The sequence below is a fragment of the Cervus canadensis genome, chromosome 9 (assembly GCF_019320065.1).
Source record: "Cervus canadensis isolate Bull #8, Minnesota chromosome 9, ASM1932006v1, whole genome shotgun sequence".
NCBI classification, from domain to species: domain Eukaryota; kingdom Metazoa; phylum Chordata; class Mammalia; order Artiodactyla; family Cervidae; genus Cervus; species Cervus canadensis.
In genome coordinates, this window is record NC_057394.1 from 70,642,058 (window position 1) to 70,668,249 (window position 26,192).

At 40.8% G+C, this 26,192-nt stretch overlaps 1 long non-coding RNA gene across 2 annotated transcripts in view; it reads right to left on the reverse strand.

Annotated features, from left to right (window-relative positions):
* LOC122447609 overlaps window positions 1-26,192 on the reverse strand; it is a 131,181-nt gene that overhangs the window by 12,127 nt on the left and 92,862 nt on the right. For both annotated transcript variants that reach the window (XR_006271304.1, XR_006271305.1), the window contains exon 5: window positions 6,429-6,604. This is a non-coding gene — a long non-coding RNA (uncharacterized LOC122447609). The remainder of the gene's footprint in view (window positions 1-6,428; window positions 6,605-26,192) is intronic.

A 26,192-nucleotide genomic window follows, 5' to 3' on the forward strand; every position in this document is an offset into this window, starting at 1 on the left:
ATAGTGGACAACTCAATACATGTTTATTGTCTTTAATAATGAAAGCATGGATGCTCCAAATGTATTTAGCCATAGTTTTCATGTGGGCCGCCTTCCAGCTCCTTACAGCCAATATATTAATAGCTATTCCTCCAATATGGCACCATCACTCCAGCTGGGTGGCCTTTGGACTAATCTCCCCTCCCTACTCCTTTCCTCCATTTTTCCTTCCTCTCTCATCCCCATGTCCTTCTTCAGGGCACTTCTGCTTTTTCTCCTCCCCTACCCCCCACCCCCTGGAGCCATTTGACTTGTAGGATCTTAGTTTCCTGATCAGGGATAGAACCTGGGCCCCCAGCAATGAAAGCACAGAGTCCTAACCACTGGACCGCCAGGGAATTTCTGCCTCTTCAATCTGTTGTTCCCCAAACAAATCCCATGTACCACTCCTCTCTCACCCCACTGCTAATCCAAACTAGATCAGAGCATGTCTACAAGGACCATACAATCAAAAGGGACAGTCACTTATCCAAAGAGCCCAGGAAAAGCATATTGGTGTCAAGACATGGCATTCCAGTGGACTGTGTGTGCATGCTAAGTCATGTCCAACTCTGTCACCCCATGGATTGTAGCCTACCAGCCTCCTTTGTCTATGGGATTTCCCAGGCAAGAATACTGGAGTGGGTAGCCATTTCCTCCTTCAGGGGATCTTCCTGACCTAGGGATCAAACACATCTCTCCTGTGTCTCCTGCATCGCAGACATCTTCTTTACCTGTTGAGCCATCAGGGAAGCCTGTTATTACTGAAAGACTATCTGTCTTTTAATAATAACCCAATGACCAACGACTGACTCAGTGAAGACAGCACATTTCTCAAGCATGCATGACTTCTAGGGATGCATCTGGAATAGGTGATCATGTGGATAATATGAAAGAAAAAAGTTCTTCTGGCTCCAGGGGACCCATAATTTGTCGTTTCATAAGGCTTAACGACTATCCCAGGAGTCTGGCATTTACAGAGCCAGTTAGCCTCTGGCGGCGGCCGTGTGAGGATACATCCTCAGAGTCTGTTTAGACTCTGGAAGCTTTCTTCAAACCTCCAGTTTCCAAATCAAAACAATAGGATTATTGTCATCTTAAAACAATGGAAACATTTCCTCTCTTTTTGTGGCTAGCTGGTTAATTCTTCGCTGAAAGTTCAAATAGCCATTGAGCCTCTTGGATACATTTATAGCATCTATGTCCCATTTCAGCTTCAATTTCAAACTTGCCCACACTGGGAAGAAAGGATAAAAATAGCAGAACAGCATAAGCCAAACAGAATTGGCTTTGTTGGGAAATAAATGGGATTAAGTTTTGAAACATAGGCCTGACCATTTCACTCTTTGGCTCCAACTTAAACTATAGGCTGAAACGCCTTTTAGTGAGTGATAGGCAGGTGGTTACAAGAGCTCCAGTGAAGCAAGGGAGATGATGGAATTCGGGCTGTAGGGCTGGAAGGAAGCGATGATCTATATGATGAAACTGAGGGCTTGAGAAGTGACCAAAACCAAATGCTTGGGCAGTGAGCGAGGGAGCTTCCAGACCAGGAGAGTAATGTTTTGGTGCTTGGTATTCAGGTCAGAGGGACATGGTTGGGAGGGTCATTTAACCCTCATCACTATTAACCAGGTTCGATTATTTCTGTTAGTTCAAAAAGAACACAAGCATTTCAGCACTGAGAATGTTTTTAAATGCCTCTTTCTTGCTAGTTCAGTCTTAAATTTCTTTGCATTTTTTAAAGACTCATTTTCAGGAATCTCCTCCCTTGTCTATTGATCTTAAATAAAAATGCCCTGAAACCCACGAAAGAGGGCAAGAGAGAGGAGAAAAGGCAAACCCAAGTTTGCCCTGCCTTGGCTCTAAATGGACACACTTCATTAAATTTACATGATGTTCTGTGTCAAGCACATCTCAATATAGTTGTGTGGCTTAGTTTTAACACGTTAACAGGGTGATTTACATGGAATATCAAAAAGATGTAATAGTCTATTCATAGAAAATAAAGGGACACACTTGATTCTCATCCTCACTCCTTTGCAAAAACAAGTCACATGTCCTTATCTAGGAAATGTAGTGCCTACTGGACAGACACTGCCCAGAGACAACTCTACAACATGGAACTGGAAGCAGTAGGAAGTTTTTTTGTTTGTTTAAAATTTTATTTATTTATTTTTTTGGCCACGCCTACATGTAGAATCTTAAATTTCCAAGCAGGGATCGAACCTGCACCTTCTACCTTGAAAGTGAAGAGTCTGAACCACTGGGCCACCAGGGAAGTTCCAGGAAGAGTTAATTTTTTAAGAACATCTAGCCATCTCTGTGGGCCTTTCCCTCATGGTTCAGATGGTAAAGAATCTGCCAGCAGTGCAGGAGACCCGGGTTCAGTCCCTGGGACAGGAAGATCCCCTGGAGGAGGAAATGGCAACCCACTCCCATATTCTTGCCTGGAGAATCCCATGGAGGGAGGAGCCTGTCAGGCGACAGTCCATAGGGTCACAAAGAGTCAGACACAACTGAGCAACTAACACTAAGTAACTAAGCCATGTCTGTCACATTCCTCTTCATCTCTCCTCTCCCTATCTTATCACCCAGACCCCTTCATAGCTTGTATCACTATCTAGAGATAGGAATAATCTAAGGGTAAACCAAGTCCTGGGCTTCCCTGGTGAAACAGTGATAAAGATTTAGTCTGCCAATGCAGAAGACACAGAAGACTCAGGTTCAAACCCTGGTTTGGGAAGATCCCCTGAAGAAGGAAATGCCAACCCACTCCAGTATTTTTGCCTGAGAAGTCCCATGGACAGAGGAGCCTGGAGGGCTACAGTCCATGGGGTCACAAGAGAGTCAGATGCAACTTAGCGACCAAACAACATCAAAACAGTGCCAGGCACTCATGGGTCCCAGGTTAGAAAAACTCCATCAAGATTCTGTCTCTTTCATCCCATTTCTTGCCTTTGCTTTCATATGAGTTGGCTTCCTTTTCAGACAGGCGGTCACCACATGCTAGCTACGATGGCCATGAGAAGCTTAGATTGCACTCTCCCTAGAACCAGCCATCTCAGAAGAAAAAGAAAATAATAAAATCACCTCTTTCTCATGCAATTCACAGCAATCCCTGAAAATCAATCTGACAGATCTAACTTGAAATGCATGCTCACCGTTGAACAAATTTCATACTTAGGAATAAGAAGTACTCTCATCAGCCCCTCCCAAGGCAGAAGAGATGGGGTCATGGGATTTATTGCTCACCAGGAATTTGGGAAGGAGCCGTTTCTGAAAGGAAAAGCAGTTGGACATTCAAGGAAGTACCACCGGTTATGACGTCAAGCTCAAAGAATGGGATGCAAACAGACATGGAACCTGTGAATTTGCTTAGTATTATTCCTTCCTGTCATTGTTAGTTTTCTTTTAGTCTTTAGTAACATATATCTTCTCATATTATTTCTGATTTTTTGCATATAAGAAGAAACCCGGAATTCTCCTTTTCTCCAGTTACACTATGGAATTTTCTAGGTTAAGAATGAGGTCACTCCTTCAAACACAGTTTTAAATAACTAATGTGGCATAACACAAAAATTACATTTCAACAAATATTTTGCTAAGAGGATCCCTTAAAATATTTGTAAAATCAAATCAGAATGTATTTATTTTCATTTTGGAGGAAGTGGTGTTACTTGGGGGGGTTTCTAAAGTATCCTGCCAGATGTGAGCATTTTGTCTACGAGGAAGACTGCAGATTCCTTAAGATACTTGGGAGGTCAGATCTACGGAGCGTTCACAGGTGCCAGACCTCTGATTTTTTCTAAATCTGTATGTACTGCTTGGATAGCACCTAGATTGAAATATGGACTAAGTTATTCATGTATTTATTCAAGAAAAGGTTTTTTTTTTTCAGAATTTTTTTATGTGGATCATTTTTAAAGTCTTTATTGAACTTGTTACAATATTGCTTCTGTTTGATATTTTAATTTTTTGGCTGAGAGATTTGTGTGATCTTAGCTCCTCGACCAGGGATCAAACCCACACCCCTGCATTGGAAAGTGAAATCTTAACCACTGGACCACCAGGGAAGTTCCCAAGAAAAGTTATTGTTGTTAACATTGTTAATATTGACTATTAGAGCCTATGATGTACTGCAGGCACTGGGCTATGTGTTGGGGATACAGCCATGAACTTTAACTTAGTTACACCTACAAAGCCCTTTGTTCCAAACAAGATTATAGTGAAGGGTTCCAGGGAGGAAGGCATGAACATATCTGTTTGAGGGCCACCATCCAGCCTATCACAGTGATCTAGCCTTCCTGAAGCTAGTCGACATTAAAGTCGAGGTTTAAAGCATGAGTCAGTGTCTGGGGAGTAGGGCTGAGGGGTATTTCAGACTGGGAACGGCATGTCCAAAGCCTAAAGGCAAGAGCATGGTGCAATCAAGGAACTGAAAGAAGTTCCTGTTTGGCCAAGCTCAGAGCACTGGGAGAAAAATTGGAGAGACGGGGCTGGAGCCAATTGAGTGCAGGCCACATGAAGGAGTTCTACGTTTACCTCTAGGCCGAGGGGGAAGCTGTGGAATGTTGTAAGAATAGGAGAGATATAATCAAATATGTACTTTTGGATGATCTCTGGCTACTACCGGGGGGAGATGGATTAGGAGAGACTAGAGTGGAAGCGGATCAGTGAAGAAATTACTATCATGGTCCAAGAGAAAGAATGAAAATGTGGGGGTAAGGATGGAAAGAAATAGCTGGGCCCCAAGCATATTCAAGGTAGAACAGGTTGAACATACTGGATTCGGCTATGGATTGGATGCACAGAGGAAACAGAGTGAGGTGTCAGGAATGACATCCAGGATCCTAAGTGTCATAGGTTGAATTGTGAAAAGTGAAAGTATTAGTCACTCAGTTTGCATTCAACTCTTTGCGACCCCACAGACTGTAGCCTGCCAGGCTCCTCTGTTCATGGACTTCTTCAGACAAGAATACTGGAGTGGGTAGCCATTCCCTTCTTTGGGGCATCTTCCTGACCAGGGGATCAAACCCAGGTATCCTGCACTGCATGGAGATTTTTTATCATCTGAGCCACCAGGGAAGCCCTATACATACGTGTATATATGTATATGTATATATGTGTATGTATATATATATATATATATATGTATATATATATATATATATATATGGATGTATGTACAATTGAATCACTTTGCTGTATATCTGAAATTAACACAACATAGTAAATCAACTATATTTCAATAAAAATAAAAAATAATGAAAAACAAAAATTGTCTTTTTCATCCAAAATTGAAATAATACATAACTTAAAGCAAAATCAGTTTCCAAATGATCCAGGGGCTGATCATTTTAACTGGATAAAACTAAATCAATTTGTCTTACATGAATACAAATTAGAGGCAAAGTTTTAAAGAGAGAAAACATACTCTTCTCATGACCTTCCACCCCTAAGTAATAACATAGTTCTGGTCCCAGTTTTGGAACCAGAAGAAGAAGAAGCAGGTTTGAACAAGCAGGTTTATCAAATATGCTGATATTCTGCTCTTCAAATGGGATAACAATAATTCTGAATCACTTGAATTTGCTTTTGGGTTTCCCTGGTGGTAAAAAATCTGCCTGCAATGCAGGAGACCCAAGTTCAATCCCTGGGTTGAGAAGATCCACTGGAGAAGGGAGTGACTACCCACTCCAGTCTTTGTGCCCAGAAAAGTCCATGGACAGATGAGCCTGAATTTGTTTTAATCCATGTCATGATTCTAATAGGTGAGATGTGTGGTTCCACAGAATATGTATTTATACAAAGCAGCATTATTAAATCTGTTTATATCAAGTAGGAGGAAAATCAGTGCCTAGCTTGATGTCTGGCATAGAACAGAAGCACAATACCTGTTTATTGAATGAATAAGTGAATTATATAGTCCTCAAATATGAACATCAGAAATTTGCATTAAAGATTACTTCTACACTTGCAATCTCCAAAAAAACTTTTCCTCGCAGAACTTTCTGTTCAAAGACACCTTGCCTGGAACTCAGGGTATAACACTGATGAACCAGCACTAAGCTGGTTGGAAATCACCAGAGATTCATTGCCTCGCCAACTTCCCCCTCTCTCCAGCCAACAGGACTGAAGTAGAGTCCTGGGTTTTCAAGAGGGAGCATTTTGAAAAGTACTGATAGGAGTTCTAGTTAAGCATGGCAGATCGTCTCTTAATTTGAATTCTCTTCTGAACCCCATTAACAGGATAGTGAAAAAAAAATTTATTTCACAAGGTCAAAGAAAATGGTAGAGCACATGAAAGATCTTAGTAAATTTTTGGAACACAGAGAACCATGAAGGAGTGGTACCTGACCTAGTAGAAGGGAGGAAGCTTCGAAGCTTTGAGCTTCGAGCTAAATACTTACGATATATCAATTTGCAGGCAGAGCTCAGAAAGGCTCGGAATCACGAGTGAAGGTAGAGATGAAGTACAGACCCAGAAACAGGGCTTATTGAAGTCAACAGCCAGCCAGTGAGACTCAGGTGTGCTGTCCCACCCACAGCCAGGTGATTACCTCTACAGGAGACCAGAGGGTTCCTCCTGGAAAACATTAATAAGATAAGATCAGGGCTCCAGGACTGCAGGTATGGCTAGAGAGAAAACAAAAGAGAAAACAAAAGCCTGCAATTTGAATGATGATACCCCTATCCGTCTCTGGGCTCAGACAGAAAATCAATAGCCAGTCTGAATAGTTCAGCCTATGAGTAAAAAATGAAGATTCATCTCTTGAGACACTGAATGATCCAGAACAAAGACTTCAGCTACATGCTGACATTTTGGGAGTTCCTCAGCTAACAGCTTTAATCTCTGCCCAGTCACTTTATGGTAAATTTCATTAAAAATTATGAAAGAAAAATTTCGCAAACTGAAGGATTCAGGACTCTAGTTTTGAAAGGGCTCTTCAAATGTGTTGCCAAAAGAGCTTTGTTTTGAAAAGACACCTACATAAAGACTCATTAATTAGGAATTCCAGCCCACTAAAGATGAAAAAAATTATCTAAAAGCTTCGAGATTTAAAAGAAAGAAAAGGACTTCCAGGGCCATCCAGTGGTTAAGTCTCTGACTTTACCATAGCGAACATAGGCTCCATCCCTAGTTGGAGAACTAAGATCCTGCGTGCCCCAAGGAATGGCCAAAGAGAGAGAGAGAGAGAGAGAGAGAGAAAGAGAAAAGAAACGAAAGAAAAGGAAAACAGGTCAAATACAGGGATAGAAAACAAAGAATAAATGACTTCAAAATCATGAGAAAAAAAGATTTTTAACTTCTAATGACCAGTCAAACAATAAATCAAGTGTAAAGGTAGAAGAGACATCTCAAATGACTAAACTTCTTCTTAAAATTTATAATGAGATTAGCCTAGAAAACAATAGTGCAGTCATATCATGTTTCCCTCAGCCCCCCTGCTTTCCTCCGCATCAGGGGCCCAGCCAGTCACATTCTTCCTAATTCCCCTTCAGTAGACAAGGCCAAATGGTTGCAAGAAACCAGGTTGCCCCAAAGAATCTCTGCTTGAGGCTAAGAGCCTGCAGAATAGTATAAGTTGGCAAGAAGAAAAGAAGAAAGATCTTGAAAAGATATTTTTAATTAGGTGAATCAAAACAACTATAGATCATTTATTGACTCGGTTCCAGAGTTGTGGTTTCCAGTTATGACCTTCAAAACACTACAGTTTTACTGTTTGGTTAAGAAATTGAAAATAATGTAATATCAAACTTCATGGGATGTGGTGATGGTGAGAGGGATGGTGATGATGAGAACGGTGTTGATAAGGATGGTGCTGATGAGATGGTGGTAATGATGCTGATGATGGTGATGGGGATGACGCTGGTGATGGTGATGACTCTGGTGATGGTGATGACGCTGGTGATGGTGATGACTCTGGTGATGGTGATGACGCTGGTGATGGTGACGCTGGTGATGGTGACGCTGGTGATGGTGACGCTGGTGATGGTGATGATGCTGGTGATGGTGATGACGCTGATGATGGTGATGATGCTGGGGATGATGGTGATGGTGATGATGGTGGTGATGATTTATAGATTTCTTTTTTAAAAAGTAAAACTAAAGCAATGCACATTAAGATGGTGAAGCCAGGTCTTCTAGAGCAGTGGGTGAAAATACCAAGCATCTTGTGATTAGACTGTGATTTACACTCATTTTGTTTCTACATAGCACATAGTTTTCAGTAAAATCTTGAAAAAAAGGGCACAACTCTCTGTTCACAACAAATGCATAAATTAGGAATTCTATGTAATGATCCAAGAGTCTCTTCCTCTTCAAACCAAAGTTACCCCTGATAGACTACATAAGCCATGCACATTAAAAAGGTGTGGTAAAAATTTTGTGATTAAAATTGTATTCCTACAACATCAAATGCTGGTGAAGATGAGGGCAACTGAGATTCTCATACATCACTGGTGGGAATGCAAAATGGTACTGCCATTTTGGAGGCCACATTGGTGGTTTCCTAGAAAACTAAATATTCTATTACCATTGATCCAGCAGTTGTGCTACTTGGTATTTGCCCAAAGAAGCTGAAAACTTATGTCCACACAGAAGCTGCACATGGATGTTTATAGCAGTTTGATTCATAGCTGCCAAAACTAAGAAGCGATCAAGATGCCCTTCAGTAGGTAAATGAATAAATAAACTGTGGTACATCCAGGCAATGAAATATTATTCAGCACTAAAAAGAAATGAGCTATCAAGCCATGAAAAGACATGGAAGAAACGTAAATGCATATTACTAAGTAAAGAAGTAAAGATGCTTACTCTTTGGAAGGAAAGTTATGACCAACCTAGATAGCATATTAAAAAGCAGATACATTACTTTGCCAACAAAGATCCATCTGGTCAAGGCTATGGTTTTTCCAGTGGTCATGTATGGATGTGAGAGTTGGACTATGGAGAAAGCTGAGCACTGAAGATTTGATGCTTTTGAACTGTGTTGTTGGAGAAGACTCTTGAGAGTCCCTTGGACTGCAAGGAGATCCAACCAGTCCATCCTAAAGGAGATCAGTCCTGGGTGTTCACTGGAAGGGCTGATGCTGAAGCTGAAACTCCAATACTTTGGCCACCTCATGCGAAGAGTTGACTCATTGGAAAAGACCCTGATGCTGGGAGGGATTGGGGGCAGGAGGAGAAGGGGACGACAGAGGATGAGATGGTTGGATGGCATCACCGACTCGATGGACATGGGTTTGAGTAAACTCTGGGAGTTGGTGATAGACAGGGAGGCCTGGCGTGCTGCGGTTCATGGGGTCACAAAGAGTCGGACACGACTGAGTGACTGAACTGAACTGAACTGAAGTAAAGAAGCCAATCTGAAAAGGCTACACAGTGTATGATTCCAATTATTTGACATACTGCGAAAGGCAAAAACTACAGATACAGGAAAAAGATCAGTAATTGCCGGAGGTTGTGGAGGGTGAGGAGTGGCCAGATAGAGCACAGAGTATTTTTAGGACAGTGAAACTCTTCCAAATGATACCATAATGATGGATGCATGTTATTATACATTTATCCAAACCCATAGAACTTACAACACCAAGAGTGAACCCTAATGTAATCTGTGAGCTTCAGGTGATAATGAAGTATCAGTGACGGTTCATTAGTTATAACAAATGTATCATTCTGGTGAAGGATGCTGACAATGAGGGAGGTTATCCATGTGTGAGCAGAGGAGGCATATAAGAAATCTCTGTACCTTCCTCTCATTTTTTGCTGTGAACTTAAAACTGCTCTGAACAAAAAAAGTCTCAAGAAAAATTGTATCACTTTGATTTGATAAGTATGATCCTTCTTAAAATGCAGTTACTACAGGAAATAGGAGTGCTTTAAACTGTGAGGAGTCTTTCAAATCTTGCTATGAGTGAGTTTTCAATCCTTTGGAAAAGCAGATTTTTAAGGGGGGGAAGGACTACAGATCTGGAATTGGGCATAATAAAGAGACACATCAGAGACACAAGCCTCAGGCATGACAGCTAGACTCAATGCCATGTAGACACGGTTCATTCATTCTATAGATGTTAATTACATGCCTAGAATATGCCCAGTTACTGTATGGAATTATTAAGACATAGATGAATCAAACAGATAAAGTCTCCTGTCCTCACAGAGCTTAATCTTTAACAGAAAAAGCTAGAAAATAAGCAATAAACAACATAAAGTTGCTTCATATAGTATTTTAGAAGGCTATAAGTTGCTATAGAAAAAAAAGAAAACCAGAGCTGGGTCAGCAGTTTAGGAATGCCTAGGTGGTAGAGGTAGGTTCTAATTTTAAATATGGTGGGTGGTTTGCTTTTCCAAATAGGCAATTCAGTGAAGAGCCCAGGCGTATATAATCAGATCCCAAGTTTTAAAACCCTAAAAAGTGCATCAGGGATAACTACTAGACACTGAAAATTCAACATAATATGTGGGCTTAGAGGTAGTGAAGGCATTTATTATCCTCTGTGGATATTTATAGATGTTCAAATAACATCATGTTATCTCCTTTATTGTTTCATGAATGCTGGGGACATTCTGAGTCTCATCTCACAATCAAAAGCAAAGGAAAATATGTCTCTTTTTAAATCTCAAGTTAATTATATTTAGGAGAAGCACATATACTCTATATAGAATAAACATGTGTCAACAGCCCTTATTTAATGACATTGTGAAAACCAAGCCTATAATTGTGATTTTTAAATCAGAGATTTGTTGGAAATATTCATGTCTTATATCTGGGTTGTACTGACTGTCTTCAACTTCCCTGTCTTGAAAAAACTATACTTTTCATGAAATTACCAGAAATTGACTCAGCAAATATTTTTTATTGTAAACTATGCATGTGCATGCTCAGTTGCTTAGTTGTGTCCAACTCTTTGCAACCCCATGAACTGTAGCCCGCCAGGCTCCTCTGTCCATGGGATTTTCCACATAAGAATACTGGAGTGGGTTGTCATTTCCTTCTCCAAAACTAACTACACTTCAATTTTTAAAAAATGTTTTAAAAATTAAAAAAGCAAAGGAAAGTATGTTTCTTGGAACAAGGACACAGCTTCACTTCCTCTTCATCTGTAGACTTCCATAGGTACCAATCAGGCTTAATTTATTGTGATGTTTCCCTCATCAGCTCATAGCTTCTGCTGGCTCAGATGGTAAAGCATTTGCCTGCAATGCAGGAGACCCAGGCTCAATCCCTGGGTTGGGAAGGTCCCCGGAAGAAAGGAATGGCAACCCACTCCAGTATTCTTGCCTGGAGAGTTCCATGGACAGAGGAGCCTGGTGGGCTACAGTCCACAGGGCCGCAAAGAGTTGGACACGACTGAGCGGCTAACACTACACTACTACTTCTGTCATCAACATATGAAAATGTTAAAATATTTGAATGAAATATACTTTCAAAAGATGATGTTTACTCTAAGTGTTGAGAATGTGGTGATCTGCTTCACAGTAAAAGGAGAAAAAACCAGAAGAAGCATTGCCTCCATACGCTCTCCTTTTCTAAAAGAAGGCAAGCCCTGCGTCACCAGGTTCTGCGGTCTGTCGTTCGTGTTCCAGGGGTTGAGAAAGCATTACTTGGTAATTGAAGCTCATTGAAAATCACAAGGGAGAAACAGTCAAGAAAAAATCACATTAAAGGGCAAGAATTCAAGTCAAGATTATTTTGGCCTGGATCAATAAAACTCTGCCTTGAGATTTGCTTTGTGTTGCTTTGAGTCCCTAAATCATTCCTTCATTAATGACTTCCTAACAAAATCTATGTGCCAGAGCTGGAAAAGAAAAGAAAGAACTGATTAAAATGTAGCAATCTGACAGCAACAACTGAATAAGATCAAACAACTATGAAAATAATGCCTTGTGAAGCAAGATTCCTTATCCTGAGGATGTGAGGTAGATGTTTCAGGCACAAGTTGCCTGGGTAACAGACAGTGTCCTGCTTTCAATGTTTCGTGTTTGAGGTAGCTGGGAGAAATCTAGGGTAAACATTTCTTACTGGGAGAGGGGTTTGCTGTCCCACATCCAATCCCCATTCTAGTGTGGTGGAAATCTTTGTGTACTGGGTCAGCTAGATCTTTCCTCTGCCTGCTCCCAGGGCACGGGCAATGTGACCCAGGATCAGTCAACAGTGCCAACTGGAGACTGAATACTGTGTGTGATACTCAGGTGGTGACCAGGTAGAGTTAGTTCATCTCATGTGGGGCACAGTCATGGCGGTGGAAGTCACAGTGTCCAAGGTCATGGCTGCAATGTCTGGAGGCTTTTCCTTTAGTTGGACTGATCTGTAAACTCCTGCTGCTGCTGCTGCTGCTAAGTCGCTTCAGTCGTGTCCGACCCTGTGCGACCCCATAGACGGCAGCCCACCAGGCTCCTCTGTCCCTGGGATTCTCCAGGCAAGAATACTCGAGTGGGTTGCCATTTCCTTCTCCGCATGGAAACTCCTAGAGGTGTCCTATTCCAGTCCTCAAGTCCATCTCCCCAGCCTTACTACCAATTCTAAAGCTCACAAATAGCCTCTAACAATTTACTCTCTGCTCAAATTTCCTTTTCCAGCCAAGAACCTTGACTGACAACATACATGTGAAACCAGAAAGATAAACTTTTTCATCTCATAAATGAGAGATTGTGTCAGAGGTGTGACTTTCTCTGGGTTACTCAGCAACGTGGTGCTTATTACATCATAGCTCAAATATTGAAAAGATTACAGTAATGAAAATTACACATGGAACCGAGGAATCAATTCAGGGATAGATTTGAAGTTTAAGTCTTGGAAATGAATAAAGCCACCATTTGAGAGCATGCAATGCAAACCTGGGAGAGAGCTGAAAACAGAGATTTAGGGTTATTTACATTAGGAAGTTCAGTACTCTTGCCTGGAAAATCCATGGATGGAGAAGCCTGATAGGCTACAATCCATGGTGTTGCAAAGAGTCAGACACGACTGAGCAACTTTACGTCACTTTCACATTAGAAAGTGAGTTAAAAAAAGAGTCCACATGAAGTCAAAGAAGAGATTGACAAAATTGTAAGCAAAGCCCCACAAGTGGAGGATTGTTGAAACCAGAGCATGACAACGTGATTCCAAATAGAATAACTGATCAGCAGTTGACAGCACCATCAATGGACTACTGAAATTCAAATTGCTGATTGCAAGGTGTGGAGGGTTTTCCACACCATCAAGCAGTTCTCTGACACCAGCTGGTTGTCCTAATAGTAAGCCCCTACACACAGATAAGTTCTGTTCCAAGAGCATGTTCATAAGTCCAATTTGTTTATTAGCTTCAACAAAGTTAGCCTAGGTGCCCAACTAATACAATCAGCTATATAGCACTGTATGTAATAGGTTTATAACACTTTTCATACAGATAACACATAAAAAACAAACACAAAAAATGGCAGTGGTACAAAATAAGAACAAATGATAGCAGACGGATACAAGTACAGTTCTATGAGCCACTCTAGCAAATTAATCAAACCCAATGAGGGTGTCATTCATGGAAACCTCTGACCTGTAGCCAATGAATCAGAAGCACAGGTGACAAATTGAACTTGTGATTGACATCTGAAGCGGGTGTGGTGGAGCAGGGGGCAGGCAGCCTTACAGTTGGACTGAGCCTTAGATCTGTGAAATCTGACATTATCTCCAGGTTAGAGAATGTCAGAATGGAGTTGAATTACAGTAAGTCCCCTCCATATGAACCTTCAAGCTGCAAACTTTCAAAGATGCAAACGTGCATTTCATCAATGTCAGGCATGAGTGAAATTGCAGCGTAACCTCCATCTCCCACTGCTGATGACCCTTCAGCTCTACCATCTCCCACCTCCTCTCCCTTCTCCAGTCTGTAACTCTTCTTGCCTGTTCCCTTGATGCCAGTCCCTGGGTGCCAGCTATTGCACTGACTACTGTACTTTTCAAGGTCCTGTACTGTAAGATTAAATATGTTTCCTTTATTTTTTGTGTGCTTGTTTATCTCCATATAATGTTTGAGATACTATGTCATTTTCACCTTTGTAACCCCTACTGCAACATAAGTTTCATGAAGCTATGATCTTTCTCCTCTTTTGTTCACTTCTGCTTCCCCAGGGCTTCGAATAGTGTCTGAAACTTGGTAATCACTCTATAAATATTTGTTGATAAAGGGCCAAATAGCCACTAGGCTTCCCTTGTGGCTCAGATGGTAAAGAATCTGCCTGCAATGCAGGAGACCTGGGTTCAAACCCTGGGTTGGGAAGAACCCCTGGAGAAGGGAACGGCTAGCCACTCCAGTATTCTGACCTGGAGAATTCCATGGACTGTATAGTCCATGGGGTCTCAAAGAGTGGACACAACTGAGCAACTTTCACTTACAAAAAGCCAAAATGTGAAAACACAAAACAAGCTAAAAGTTAGAAAAATGCATTCAAAAGATCATTTAAAAATCCAAAGTCTTTCATCAACTAAACATTTCTAAGAAAACCCCTATAAGATGAGCCTTTGACTGGGAATCTAATCATTTCATCTTTAATTTTTCCTGAATAATACTTGGCTCTTATATTTTCGATAGCTACTATTTCAAGGAATTTTTAATTTCCAAAATAACTCATAATCATTTATGCTCAGGTTTAATTGAATAAACATTGACGGAGGGGCTTCTGTTTACCAGGCAACATTTATCCAATTTGATTTGGCATCATTACCGTTACAACTTTGTAATCAGCCAGTAAATATTTTTGAAATATGTACTCTTTCAAATTTGAATAGAGGTGAATTTTATCAGCTGGGATGGTAAAGTGCAGGTTCAGATTATTTTCCTCCCATAACCATGATTCCTTCTCTTTATGGCCCCTGAACTTTATCTACTCAAAACAAGTGGGAGTACCCCACCTGGGGCAATCATAATATTACAAAACCACAGCGATGCAAGCACCAGGGGGCTGCAGGAGCCACAGGTAATGAGAGTTCGATCCCTGGGTGGGGATGATCCCCTGGAGGAGGGCATGGCAACCCACTCCAGTATTCTTGCCTGGAGAATCCAATGGACAGAGGAGCCTGGTGGGCTATAGTTCGTAGGGTAGCAGAGTTGGACAGGACTGCATCAGTTTAGCATGGCATGTACACACATACACCAGGACAAACCATTTCATCCACATTTGTGCTCTTAGTCAGAAGTGACTTCACACCATTATGCTAAGAAAGAGTGTACCTTCAGTTCAGTTCAGTCGCTCAGTCATGTCCGACTCTTTGCAACCCCATGGACTGAAGTACGCCAGGCTTCCCTGTCCATCACCAACTCCCGGAGCTTGCTCAAACTCACGTCCATTGAGTCGGTAACGACATCCAACCATCTTATCCTCTGTTGTCCCCTTCTCCTCCTGCTTTCAATCTTTCCCAGCATCAGGGTCTTTTCCTATATCTTATCTTGGAGTAATTCTGCAGGACTGTATATGTCTACCACAATTTTATAAACTATTACTCATGTATTAAATCATAATTCTTATTTTCTAGATGAAAAAACTAAGGTAAATGATTGTTTCCTATGCTATAAAATCAAGTTTATTATAGAGTCTGGATTAAAATTCACTCAGAGCTCAGAGTATCAACTTCTGAATAGCTTCCTGAAGCTTCCTGATTTTTTGTTAGTACACAATTTCTTTTGTAAGGTAAATGACATTTTCCACAAACCAATATCTTTTGGAGTAAAAGTATATACCTCTTGACTCCATAAATGACTCTAATTTGACCCACCCCCTTTCAAAATTGATTTTTAATTTCTAAATGTAATAGTACAATTTTCAGAGATGCCATTAAAATTCCATTATAACTAATTCTATGGGATGTGTTAATTAATTACTTGTAGAGGAATTTCACTATCGTGAATATTAAATTTAAGCATCAAATTCCAAAGCAGCAAGAGGCAGAGAGAAAACAAGACTGGTGTGTGATAGCTCTGAAATAAATTAACAAAAAGACAAATGGCAAAGTCAAGATGTTATGCTGTTAATAAGTTACCATTTTTACTGAGCATCTAAAATGTATCAGACCCTGTACTAAGCTCTTTCTGTTTATTTATTCCCATCCATTCTCTCCTTCAAGGTCCTGCAGCTTTAGTTTACTGGGATTCTTACTTTTGATTAGTTTGGGTAAATAATAAGGGGATTAAACATTTTGGGTTGATGTATTGCTTTTAATTTGTGATGAGAATAATAATAATGTGGGCAGGAGTAAGAAAAGATGGTAAGTTCTAGTTAATATCTACTTCCTGAAGATTGATCAAAATTTCCTATTTTGTCACGTGGTCCCCAGGTGTCTTGAAAAACATTTTTTATCAGTTTTGTAAGTCAAGATCTTTGATAAGTCAAGACCCCATGGCTGCTGCTTACCATTTTTAACCATATTCTAATTTGGCTGCCAGAGTTCACATCACGGCATACAATTTTGAGTGTTTTAAAGCTCTCACTACCTAACAAACAAAGGCTGAAAATCAGCTGAATGGGAGGAAAATTCTCTTATCTGGCACAGAATGATAATGAGAAACGAGTTGTTGTGCTGCCAGCCCCAAGGTCAGTGGAAGTCAATTATTTCACAAGGTCTTGCCAGTGGTATGCGTTTATAGTTAAGTGCAAATCCAGTTATGTCAAGGTTACAATATTTAGTTGAAGAGAATGTTTCCAACCCTGGAGAACTTAGGATTTTTAACCACAGGATCAAGAGGAGGTGCCTCTTGCTCCTCACTGTGTACAAGCCAAGACCTGAAATATTGGGGGCAGAAGAACCTGACAGAGGAGAAAATTCCGTTTAATAGACAGTGATGTTCTCTAGGCCAAGGGTAAAGAAACAGGATTTCAGGATAGGAAGGGACTTTTGCCATAGAAGACACTCAAGTGTGGAGACAATTAGTCACTTTCACAAGGTCACAGTAGGACTGGAATCCAGGTCTCCTGATTTCCCACCGCTTCTCTGCTGGAAAGAGTCCTTCACCTGTAGAGAGGGCAAGGTCTTCTTCCTGGTGGGACCCAGCACAAGGGAGTCTAATACCGAATCACGTATGAACCACAAGCAAATCATTTAGACAGTGGTTGTCAATACAGGTTGTCACCCTTGCCTGGATATGGCAAATTCTAACACACTTAAGAAGTGATAAGCCTAGAAGAGTTGAATAAAGCTTACAACATTTGGTAAGCATTTGTTTTTGCATCAGTCCCACATGTAACTCAAGAACTTCTTGTCTCCACATTAAACTGCTCATCTCCTTAGGACCATCCCTACTATAAAGATTTGATTAGACAACAAATATATGTTGAACCTTCCCATTGAAGCACCAAGTTTTCTCTTTTAATGTATTAACTTCTTATCATTCCACTTAAGTTTTTAGAAAGGTTGACAAATGTCCTTCTTATGCCAGTATTTTCATGGCTGTTGTTGTTCAGTTGCTAAGTTGTGTCTGACTCTTTTGTGACACCATGGACTGTAGCCCACCAGGCTCCTCTGTCCATGACATTTCCCAGGCAAGAATACTAGAGTGGGTTGCCATTTCCTTCCTCTGGGGGATCTTCCCGACCCAGGGATTGAACCCGCGTCTCCTGCATTGGCAGGCAGATTCTTTACCACTGAGCCACCTGGGAAGCCCATTAGGTGTACTGTTAATGATCTTTCTTTAGCCAGATGACTAGTTCTTTTTTTCCTGGAGTTTGGGCACCACTCTGCATGCATTCTGAAGGTGGATCATAGCCTTGATAGACATGAATTTCAGGGATCCAGCTCAAGGTGTGGGTTCCTATAATGATTCAGAGCTGATAATACCAAGGGCTCCATTATGGGTTTAAAATTCAAGCTCAGAGCTTCTAAAGCCACAAATGCGATAGAATAAAAATACAAGAAAATGGCATAAGAAATACTCTAAAAGAAGACCTTGCTTTTCTGTGAACTGCCTGTCACTCTGCAAGTGCTATGCTCCAGTCCAGTGCCCAACATGAGAGACATCTTGGAGAAAATCAGGTCTAAATAGACTGATTATCTTACTCTATGTATTAGTTTCCCATTGCTGCCATAAAATATTACTATAGACATAGTGGTGCAAAACGGGTTTCCTAGGTGTCTTAGTGGTAGAAGGATCTGGCTGCCAATGCAGGAGCTTCAGGAAACTTGATCCTTGAGTCGGGAAGATCCTCTGGAGGAGGAAATGGCAACCCACTCCAGTATTCTTGCCTGGGAAATCCCATGGACAGAGGAGCCTGGAGGGCCCTTTCATCTCCCTGTATTAAAAACCTTATGTTAATTACATCTGCAAAGTCTCTTTTGCCCTAAAAGGCAAGAGACAGAGGCTCCTGGGATTAGGACAGAGATATTTTTGTGGGAACCTTATTCAGCCTATTGCACTCAGCCAGAAGTCAACTCAACCGAGGGAAAATTCTGATTCATTCATAGATGTGGTTGGAAACAAGGTTGAACTGTGGACATTCAGATGAGCTATTATTGCTCATCCTTCGAGACTACGCTTTTCCTGCTCCACATGGGAGTTTTTGCTGCTCTGCAGACAGAAACCTAGACTCTGGTCATTTGTTTTGCCATTTCCTGTGAGGTCATCTTCCCAAACCTAGTGTAGTTTGGTGTGTACTCTGACCTCAACGTTGCTTTCAGCACTTGGACCTGACCAGTTTCTTCCTACATATCACGTTGGTAATTGATTTCCAGTGGTACTGCCATTCAACTTGAGGGGTCTCTCTGCTTCCTCTCTTCCCTCCTTTTTAAACATTCTAGGCCTTTCAGAAAATGTTATGGATTGGTACAACTGCATGTTTTCCAATTCTTTACTGTTGTAAAGAAATTCTTAGAAAATTTTAATGAATCTGTTCCATAAAATGACATCTAATTTGATCTCCTCAGATAATTCCTACAAAATGAATCTTCAGTTTATAGTCTATACTAACTTCAGTCAACATAGTAGTTCTTATTTCAACATTTTTTTAGGAAAGGAGAGAGTCAAATCATACTCTAAGATAATACATGTCAGGGACTTCCCAGGTGGTCCAGTGGTTAAGACTTCACCTTTCACTGCAGGGGTACAGGTTTGAACCCTGGTTGGGGAACTAAGATCCCACATGCCTTGCAGCCAAAAATCCAAAACATAAGATAGAAGCAATGTCATAACAAATTCAATGAAGACTTTAAAAATGAAAAGTGAAAGTGAAGTCGCTCAGTCTTGTCTGACTCTTGGTGACCCCATGGACTGTAGCCCACCAGGCTCCTCCATCCATTGAATTTTCTAGGCAAGAGTACTGGAGTGGGTTGTCATTTCCTTCTCCAGGGGATCTTCCTGGCCCAGGGATCGAACCCAGGTCTCCCACATTGCAGGCAGACGCTTTACCATCTGAGCCACCAGGGAATCCACATCAAAAAAACTTAAAAAATAGCATGCAATCATACTATTACTTTCATATCACCACTTAGAGAGAGCTTTGAATGAACAATGTAGCATTTCTGGGCCACTCATATTTATTAGTCTTCTCTCTCCAACTAGATTACTTGTTCTTAACAGAAACAAAATCTTTTACTTCTCCTCAGTGAGTAAGTAGGGTTGGTCACACAATTAGCAATCAAATTATTTTTGGTTGATCGACTAGTCTTTTTCTTAAAAGTCACATATGGCTATATGATTTCATTCCTTTCTGCCAATTTGAATACATTTCAATTTAAACAAATTGTATATATGGAAATTTGGATTTGCTTTTAAAAAAGAAAGAGAGCAGTGATTTAATTTCAAATAGGATATAAGATTCCTATTAATGAGCACTATCCATCACAGAATTTAAATGCATAAATGCATATACCTGTAATGGTACAGGAATATATTGATCACAAAGTAAAATGTGGTTGTACCCTGATGGATTGCTATTCCATTAAGTTTTAGCACTCTTAACGATTTTTTAAAATATCTATGTGCTGCTTGATAATTCTATTACCTTATCACCTATCTTGGATTCAGATGTCACATCACTATAATTTTAATAATTACCTTTTTAAAAGCTCTCGTTTTATTTTATTTTTACCTTTTATTACTGTGTAATACATACATAAAAGCACATGGGTCACAGTGTCCAGTCCAGTGAATTTTCATAAAGAGCATGCCCCGACCCCTGGAATACCACCCAGGTGTGGAAATAGAATGTGGCCAGTATCCCTGAAGCCTCCCATCTCTCCTCTCCAGGCTTATCCATCTCTCAACTTCTCATGTAGTAGATTAGTTTTACTTGCTTTGAATTCATTTGGTTTTAAAATTTGCTTGTTTGCTGGTAGCCATTAAAAAAAAAAAAAGATTCAGATTTCTATCTTCCCTGCTCTACTCCCACCACACAAAAAGATACCTGGGGATGTATTTTCTTTTTTCTTTTTAAAAGATGAATTTAATGATGCAGTTCATGATCTCAATCATGTCATGGGCATCATTAAATTTGCCTTTCTTCTGACTTCCTAATGGGCCTCCAATGCTTTTTTTCTCTCCCATCCTTTTATAAAAGCCTTGAAAGTTCCTTAATCCTTCTGCCCACACATTCCTTCCAGGGACTGCTGTCCTTTCCTGTCCCTGGCAATGCTCAGGCATGCTTCAGCGTGCGCCCACCTTCTTTCATATTCTCAGACAGAGATCACTCTCTCTCTCTTTCAAGATGAAATCCTCTGTCTTCCTTTGTGAGTACCCTGTACGGCTGTACTTTTTCCTTTCTTTTAAAAAAAAAAGAATCCCATATGTATTAATTATAGAGTGTTGCTTAAATTTCTAAAGATTCCTGAGGCACTTCCAAGCATTTACTAATTCTCATTTCACTTGGCTGATTAGTTTTCTTCTTAAAATGTTAAGTCTAAGAATGACTGCTTGTACTGCTCTGGGCTGCGTGTTCATCAGTTTTTCCGACGTCAAGTTCAAGTGGACGCGGGTATCTTCTTTTCTTTTCTTCTCCTTCACTCCCGCATCCCTTTGTTCAGAGGCACACTGAGATTGCTTTGGCTGGGGCTCCGTTCTCCGCTGCTGACATTTCTTTCTCTGACTAAAGAACCATTTGGCTAGACCATGCGCTTATTTCCCAGAAGAGGCCCATAATAACTCTCCCCAAGGAAATATTTTGAGCACTTTAAAGAATTTGAAGAATTGAAAACTCTAAGTACGTCTCACATTCCTGATTCACTTGAACTCTTAGGGACGTAGGACATTATAGGGGATAAAGTTCTTGACTAGAAGACAGGAAACATGTGTTCTTATCTTGGGCAGGCAGCTAACCAGCTATAGGATCTCAGGCAGGTCATCTCTTGCCATTTTCTTCATCTGTGGCATTGGGCTATGGGGATTGTCAGCGGATGTGGGGAGAGGAACTACTTAGTTGCCCTGGGGACACCTATGAATCTATAATTGTGCATATTTTCATGATCCCAAATATAACAAGTGAAATTACTCAAAATCTTCTTGGGTTTTAGAGATTCATGGAGGTGTCATTGAAAAACCACTGTGTGAGAACATGGGCTTAAAAATGTGGCAAAGACTGAGCAAGAGTGTCTTTAGAATATCCAAGAATCTTAATTAATCATCACCAAAAGAGGCAAGAATGTAAAATGGGAAAGACAGTCTCTTTAGCAAGTGACGCTGGGCAAGTTGAGCAGCTGCATGTAAGTCAATGAAGTTAGAACACATCTTCATACCACTCATAAAAATACACTCAAAATGGCTTCAAGACTTAATCATAGGACATAACACCATAAAACTCCTAGAGGAGAGCATAGGCAAAACATTCTCTAACATAAATTGTACCAATGTTTTCTTAGGTCAGTCTCCCAAAGCAACAGAAATACAAACAGAAATAAACAAATTGGACCTAATCAAACTTACAAGCTTTTCCACAGAAAAGGAAACTGTTTAAAAAGAAAGAAAGAAAGAAAGAAAGAAAACAAAAAGACAACCTACAGAATGGGGGAAAATACTTGCAAATGATACAATAGAGAAAGGGTTAATCTCCAAAATATACAAACAGCTCATACAACTCAACAACAATAAAAAAAAACCAACAGCCCAATCAATAAATGGGCAGAAGACATTAATAAACATTTCTCCAAAGAAGACATACAGATGGCCAGTAGACACATGAAAAAATGCTCAGCGGTGCTAATTATCGGACTTCTCTGATAGCTCAGTTGGTTAAAAATTGCAAATCAAAACTACAATGAGGTACTTCACTTGGTCAGAACGGTCATCATTAAAAAGTCTGCAAATAATAAATACTGGAGAGGGTGCAGAGAAAAGGGAATCCTCCTACTCTGTTGGTGGGAACATAAGTTGGTATAGCCACTATGGAAAACACTATGGAGGTTCCTCAGAAAAATAAAAGTAGAATTACCATATGATCCAACAATCCTGAGAATATACCTGGACAAAACTATAATTCAAAAAGATACATGGACACTATGTTCATAACAGTGCTATTTACAACAGACAAAACAGAGAAACAACCTAAATGTCTACCACAAATTGATGGATAAAGAAAATGTGGTATATATATATATATAATGGAATACTACTCAGTCATTTGGAGAAGGAAATGGCAACCCACTCCAGTATTCTTGCCTGGAGAATCCCATGAACAAAGGAGCCTTGTGGGCTACAGTCCGTGGGGTCGCAAAGAGCCGGACGTGACTGAGCGAGTAACTCACACTCAGTCATAGAAAGGAACAAAATAATGTCATTTGCATCAACATGGATGCAAGTAGAGATTATCATGCTAAATGAAGTAAGTCAGAAAGAAAAAGACAAATGCCATAAGATATCACTTACATGTGGAATCTAAAATTTGGCACAAATGAATCTATCTACAAAACAGAAACAGACTCGCCGAGATAGAGAACAGACTTGTGGTTGCCAAGAAGGAGGAGGGGAGAAAGACAGATGGACTGGGAGTTTGGGGTTGATAGAGGAAAACGATTACATTCAGAATGGATAAACAACAAGTCCTAATGTGTAGCCCAGGGAACTATATTCAATACCCTGTGATAAAACCAAAATGGAAAAGAATACAAAAAAGGAATGTGTAAAAAAAAAAAAAAAAAACTATTTCATATCCAAAATAGGTGCTTAATTAAGATAGTATGTGAGAATGTCTTGTTATGTATTTTAAAGCACTATCAAATGTAAGATATAAAATTATTAGTCTAGTAAGTTAATAAACTCCAAAGAAAGAGCATCTGAGAATCTGACATTTATGAAGAGCTTTATTAGTTTCATTTCTTGAACTTTTGGGCATGTCAGTCATTCTCTGTTCTTGTGTCCTGCCGTTCATGGAGTTCTCTATAAATTATACAATCCACACCCAGGGTTATTGGTCTTCGACTCCTTCAGATTTCCTAGCAAAAATAAATAATTCCTTCTATTCAGTAAGAAATATAATCAGAAGCCAAAGGACCAAGTCCTCTGAGCAGGAAGTTTTCCCAGCTGTCCCTCTGCCAATGGTCCCTAAAGCTTGGCTCTGTCAACACTGGGATGCTGGAAAAGAAAACCGAGTAAAAACTCAGATCTAAGTCTTTTCAGTCCTGCATTTTCCACCTACTGTGTGGATAGGGAGCATGTCATTTCGTCTCACTTGGCTCAATCCCTGAATGAGAAGTTACCATTTATTTCCCATATTCACAGTGCCAGTCTAGATTCTAGATTCAGCTCCAGGGTGAATGGTCTTAGTGCAAGGAGACCAGAGATTCTGAGGGTTCTCATTTGGCTTAAAGAAGCTTCCAGTTGGAGCAGTGTTTTTCACAGGAGTAGGTTTGGGCTTCACTGGAGGGTAGGAGCCCATAGGAAAATCCTCAAGTAAGAAGGTGCCGCATGGCACAGGGAGCACAGCCCAGTGCTCTGTGATGACCTAGAGGGATGGGGTGGGGAGAGGGGTGGGGGGCAGTCCAGGAGGGAGGGGATGTATGTATACATACAGCTGATTCAGGTTTCTGTACAGCAGAAATTAACACAACATTGCAAAGCAATTATCCTCTGTCCATGGGATTCTGCAGGCAAAAATACTGGAGTAGGTTTTCATTCCCTTCTCCAGGGGGTCTTCCCAACCCAGGGATCGAATCTGGGTCTCCTGCATTGCAGGCAGACTCTTTACCTGTCTGAGCCACCAGGGAAGCCCAAAAATAAATTTTAAAAAGAGGAGGAGCAGGATCAGAAAAGCAGTGCTCTGGGGACAGGGGGTTTGAACAAGGTCAACCAGTTGTACTCTCCTCCCTGTTGCCACGTCACCCCTGCTGGGACACACCAAGAGGGAAGCAAGAATGATGCGATTTCTTACCGGTCGCTGGAGGAAGTTGCCATGGGAGTACTGTAACGGCGGGTGGGCAGGGAGAGAGAAGAGGAGGGCAAAGGACTCCTGGGGAGAAGTGTGCAGCTGGTCATGGACAAACATGTTCGAGCACTGCTGTTTTCAAACCAATTATATGAGCCCATATTATTGATCCCCCCTGGTGGCTCAGACAGTGAAGAATCTGCTTGCAATGCAGAAGACCTGGGTTCCAATCCCTTGGTCAGGAAGAGAAGATCCCCTGGAGAAGGAAATGGCAACCCACTCCAGTATTCTTGCCTGGAGAATTCCATGGGCAGAGGAGACTTGGCGGGCTACAGTCCATGGGGTCACAAAGAGTCCGGCTTGACTGAGCGACTAACACTTTTGCTTTCATATTACTGATGGGTTTTTGCCATTTGGTCTCAGGAGAAGTTGATCTAAGAATGAAAATCCAAAATGGGAGTCTCAACAGGCAGCCTTTCAGGGAAGTTTTTCTCTCCTGTGGGGGGTATTATATAGAAACAGTACATGTCTCTCTTCTCCCTGTGGCCCAAAGTTCAGGAGCCTTACTGAACAGGAACTGTGGTAACAGAGAGGTGGAATGATTGGTTCAAAGCCGTTTCTTGTTTCTAACGTTGCTGGCATTGTCATGGAAAAAGGAAACTTACAACTGCAAAGAATTCACTTGCATGAATGGTGGGTAATTGGAGTGCTGTGAGCCAGAAGAACACACACACACACACACACACACACACACATACACAAGAAAGGGAAAGAGGCACCTGAGAAATGGACGATCGTTTCCTGACGACTGTCCAGGAGTTGACCCTCCCACCTAAGGGCAGGATGAGGTGCGAGGTGCTTCTTCGGACTTGGAAGTGTGTCCGTCAGAGGAATGGCAGGGCTGAGCCTGCTCCTCTGGCCCCCACAGGAAGCGGTGGGCTGAGAGCTAAGCTACAGGCTTTCCTGTGTAGTGTGAACTGGCCCAACGTGAGCAAAACATTCTTATCTGATGAAGAGCTGGAAGGAGGACCCTGTGCTGAGATCTCTGCTCCGCTCTTCCCTCGGTTGTCTTTCTCTGCTGTCCTTTCTTCGTCTTTGGCAAGCGTGCCAGGCTCTTGGTTCTTTTCTAGTTTCTCACCTGGTTTTGATTACGAAGGACAAAATAAGAACTGATATGCTCCTTTTTTTTTTCCTCATCTTTTTTTTCAAATTAATGTGCTCAATTAAAGCTAATCTTCCTGTGTGCTTGTATCAGGGGTATATATTATATATATAACCTGAAACCTGAAAGTGTCCCTGTTTATAATACCCCTCTGTAAAAGCTGCTTTGGAAAAAGAAGTATTAATATGAAACAGTGAAGCTACACTTGGCTAAAAAGAATTCAGTTTCTAGGAGAAATAAGCTAAAATTTATTTTCTAGGGGAAATAAACTAAAATGTATTTTCTAGGAGAAATAAATCAGGCATTTTGGTTTTCAGTCCTGGATCAGCATCTAGCTAACTGTGTGGCCTTGGAAAACTCACTTAAAGTTTCTGGTGTTAATTTTCTCATCTCTAAACATGACAAAGTTGGGTTAGGTACTTCCCCAGGAGATGCTAAGATTATCTTTGTTAGGTATGTTGGAACCACTTTCATGAAAGGAGCCAAAATGAGATTCCTTACCTTCACAGGAAAGTAATGATCAAAAAAAGAAAGAAAGAAAGAAAAGAAAAAGTCCTTGTATTTATTTCTCTAATGGAATAAAAATGACCAAGAGATAAAGTTTAGTCCAAGTATGTAGCATCGTCTTACTAATGGTTCAGATGCAGCAGGAACACAGATTACAGAGCTGTGTATGACACCCAGCTCCTAGAAAAC